The sequence below is a fragment of the Procambarus clarkii genome, chromosome 85 (assembly GCF_040958095.1).
Source record: "Procambarus clarkii isolate CNS0578487 chromosome 85, FALCON_Pclarkii_2.0, whole genome shotgun sequence".
Classification (NCBI taxonomy): domain Eukaryota; kingdom Metazoa; phylum Arthropoda; class Malacostraca; order Decapoda; family Cambaridae; genus Procambarus; species Procambarus clarkii.
In genome coordinates, this window is record NC_091234.1 from 23230902 (window position 1) to 23235543 (window position 4642).

General features: G+C 40.3%; 1 protein-coding gene across 1 annotated transcript in view; it reads right to left on the reverse strand.

Annotated features, from left to right (window-relative positions):
• LOC123746673 (solute carrier family 22 member 21-like) overlaps positions 1 to 4043 on the reverse strand; it is a 129986-nt gene extending 125943 nt beyond the window's left edge. Inside the window, exon 1 of the mRNA XM_069316837.1 lies at positions 573 to 4043. The gene's annotated coding sequence lies outside the window, so the exon portion shown is untranslated. The remainder of the gene's footprint in view (positions 1 to 572) is intronic.
• Between the last annotated feature and the right edge of the window lie 599 nt (positions 4044 to 4642).

The following is a 4642-nucleotide window of genomic DNA, read 5'->3' on the forward strand; positions in this document are numbered from 1 at the left end:
AATCTCCAAACCAGAATAAATATAACTTTGATATCCCCAGCGTCAAATTAAATCTGTGTAAACACTCTATGCAAATAAAGGTACCTAGTCTATGGCATTCACTCCCTAACAAATTAAAAAGCTGTCCAACCTACGCCTAATTCTCAAACTCGCACAGTATCTCCTGCTACCCACTCCCCCAATATATGTACCTAAGCCATACAACTTCACCATTGTAATCACTGTTATCATCTTATATCATGGTTGTTATGTTGAATGCAAATTTTACTACAATGTACCTAGAAATAATCCTCAAATTATGCTACAATGTACCTGTTTGAAAACCCTCATATTTCAATGTAATGTACCTAAAAATTTTCTTCAAACTTTCTTACAATGTTACCTGTTAACCTTTTTAAATTTTTGCTACAAATTACCTACTTAAAATTATCTGTTAGATACAGGACCAGCCCGAAAAGCTATGCGTGCTAGTGACTTTACAAGAATATCAAATCCTCAATGCTATGTACTCTCATAAACCCAAAGTACCGTCTAGTATATAAATAAATACACAAATAAAGTATGTGACATACTGTGGTGGTGGTGGTGCGAGGAAGAGCAGCAGTCACCAGGTGTTGTTGGAGCCGCTGCCAGCGGTGGACTGCTCCGGCTTGGGGCACCAGTTACCATCAAGACATTTTGTATGCAATTATTTAATTGTCTGAGATTGGATTTTTGTTCTCTTGTTTGTTGCAGTAATGTTATTAAATTTGATAAATTTATATAATTTGTAATTTGATAAACTTATATAATTTGTAATTTGATAAACTTATATAATTTGTAATTTGATAAACTTATATAATTTGTAATTTGATAAACTTATATAATTTGTAATTTGATAAACTTATATAATTTGTAATTTGATAAACTTATATAATTTGTAATTTGATAAACTTATATAATGTATGAAATGTTGCTATATTAAAAATCAACCCATCCTCCAAATTGACAGTACGATTTAATACTGTCCTCTAAAAATGGGGAGGTAAATGTAACAGCCCCATAGGTGAAATTATGTACTATGTATGACAGTCAGGAATTGTACTTATTTACACTTAGTATTAAATCGTACCGTCAAATATATTGTGAATATTTGAGTTTACCTGAAAAGCTGAATAGAAAACCATGACCTAACCTAACTGTCTTAGTTTTTGAAGATTAGCATTTTATTGCTTCTTAATTACAATTACTACTTAATCTATATTGATATTACAGTTTTATAAAACAAAACAAAATATTTAAGTAAATAGTAAAGTAACTCGGAATATTATCCAATTTTGTATAAAATCTCTATTGTTTAATAAAAGTGAAAAAGAAATTCCTGATATTTAAAACTTGCAGAGTTTTCTGAGTTTCTACTGCAGTTTCTACTACAGTTCCAGTTACTAAGCGTGACATCGCTGTCACGGTTAGCTATGAGCGCGGCCACGCTTTCAGACTTACTGTCAGCTCCTGCTCCACGCGTTTCTCCGGCTGTTGCTGACCCTTCACCCGGTTCCAGTGGTGAATTCAGCTGCAATGGACCCTTGGTGTGACCCAGTAGAGGGTCTATACTATGAAGTCCCTTCTGCTGAAATATCCTACTGCTGCTATTCAACCTTCAAGAACACTACCTTCGCGATCTACCACCTCTGCTCTTCACGCATCGGATGAGGACGTGTCTGTGGAACTTCATCTCCTTCACGGAAATGTCACTACTCAGCTGCCGGTGTCCTTCACGACACCGCACCAACAACCCCCAACGATAGCACCACAAGGCCAGCACCAAGTCAGACCGACAAGTCCAAGAAAAAGACCAAAGATCAGAGTTTGCTGAAATCGTCAACAAAAAAGAAGACCAATAATGAAATGAGTTAACATCAACATCTGTAATCAACCCTCAACTGCCAGCTGCTTTAAGGAACACCGCGACGAGAAGCTCAGCCTCCTGCAACACACATCAGCGAGCAACAATGAACACTCCACTCTACAACCAAACCACAACATCAGCTGCAATTCTTACCCACGGTGGTTGGGCCACCGATCTTTCATCTCACCTCTTCACCTCGTCTCCAGTTCCTCGCTCAAGATTTCTGCATCCTCCCCCATCCTTCTCTTCCCGACTTACCAGTCCTATGGTCCTGAAACTGAAACTCTAAACTTTAAAACTTCATCCTAAAATTGTGAGTGTTTTAATAGAAAACGAGGAGAATTAAATGGGGAGGTAAATGTAACAACCCCATAAGTGCAATTATATACTATGTATGACAATCAGTAAATGTACTTATTACACTTAGTATTAAGACGTTCTGTCAATTCGGAGGATGGGTTGCAGCGACATAATTATTATATTCTTACAACAATAAAAACTGTGTTTTTGCTGTTGATACACTGCGTGTACACTATTTTTATATATATAATTATCTACATTTTCATGCATCACTGCGAACCACAAAGCGCTTTTGGTGTGTAAGAATCTTATAAATGTATCAGAGTGCAGCCTAGTCACACATACTCTGCACTAAAGTCTAACAGCTCGCATTAAATATATAATATTTTCTTAGTATTTGGAATGGTTTTACCACGCGTTTTTTTTCAATTGCAATATTGTATTGGCCTTTCAATAATATTAATTGTGTCACAGTTATTCGGTTAATTAATTTGATTTAAATATTATATTCTGTGAGCAAGAAAACAAAGTGTGTTTGCTTGCATTACACTATATACACACACACACACACACACACACACTTTTCATAACTATCTGCATTTTACCTGAGTTTACCTGAGAGCCACTAACACCAGTGGCCTACACGAGAACAGGAAGCCAGAGGCTTGTCGAAGCCGCCGGCTTCGACTTTTGTCCACCATGAGGAACCGCTAAACTGGTCTGGTGAGTTCAAACAGCATTGTTCTGTAAACAAGAGAGCAGTACCCAACAGAACTGTTGAACAAGAGAGCAGTACCCAACAGAACTGTTGAACAAGAGAGCAGTACCCAACAGAACTGTTGAACAAATGAACAACAACAAGATCAAGGAAGGTTTGGGTGCACTAACGACCAGGCTAGAGGGCAACAGCAACTCTCACCTCGATAAGGTCAACTCGGGTCACAGGTGCAAACTTCAGGTCACATCAAAGAATACCGAGGATCTCACCCTTTATTGTTGTATAAGATGAACAAGACTGAGGATAGAGAGGGTGAGGACTGTGAGGTAGTGAGCTCAACTAGTTGTACTCACCAAGTTGTGCTTATAGAGACTGAGCTCTGGCTCTTTGGGCCCACCTCTCAACTGTCAATCAACTGATTCTTTGTGTTGTTTTTTTCACATACACACATACACTCACACACACGCACACACACACACACACACACACACACACACACACACACACACACACACACACACACACACACACTTCGTGACAACCCATCAACATGGGTTCAGGGAGGGTAAATCTTGCCTTACAGGCTTGATAGAATTCTACGATCAGGTGACAAAGATTAAGCAAGAAAAAGAAGGATGGGCGGACTGCATTTTTTTGGACTGTCGGAAAGCCTTTGATACAGTACCCCATTCAAGACTCTCAAGGGAATCGACAGGGTTGATAAAGACAGGCTTTTTAACACAAGTGGCACACGCACTAAGGGACACAGGTGGAAACTGAGTGCTCAAATGAGCCACAGAGATATTAGAAAGAACTTTTTTAGTGTCAGAGTGGTTGACAAATGGAATGCATTAGGAAGTGATGTGGTGGAGGCTGACTACATACACAGTTTCAAGTGTAGATATGATAGAGCCCAACAGGCTCAGGAACCTGTACACCTGTTGATTGACGGTTGAGAGGCGGGACTAAAGAGCCAGAGCTCAACCCCCCCGCAAGCACAGCTAGGTGAGTACAACTAGGTGAGTACACACACACACACACACACACACACACACACACACACACACACACACACACACACACACACACACACACACACGCGCACGCGCACACACACACACACACACACACACTATTCAATATTCTCGGGATATTTACGTACCAGTGAGATCAAAACAAAGTTTTTGGTCATATGAAGGGTACAGCAACGCAGTGATAACGCAACATAGTGAATTCTTATAACGTTTGATAAGAAAAAAATTGAAAAAGAACGAGATTGTGGCAAGACGGTGGCACCAGAGGCCTGAGAAGGGAAGAGCTTGGACCACCACGTGGGAGGACCTCTGGCGGGGACGTCAACAATTAAGGCGGACATCGCTTCATAAATCACCTAATTGTGCTGTGGGATGCTTACTCGGAGGTGAGTGCCTCTCAAAGTCAGTCATACAAGGTGTACAGTGTTTTTTATATAGTAATTAGCTTTGAACATAAGTTAATTAAAAAAGGAAAAAGTAGCTCAAGAGCCTCAGCTTGGTACTAGTTTCTCACACCTGTGTGTTACATTACACCGCCACTGACTAGACCTACCCCCCCTCCTCCTCACCATAACATGCCAGTGTAAACACACACACACACGCACGCACGCACAAACCAGCCTACCGCCAACCTCACCCCTCACCACTGGGACTTGACCTTCCATCCCTCACCCCCCCTGATTGTCCTCCTTAATCTCCCCC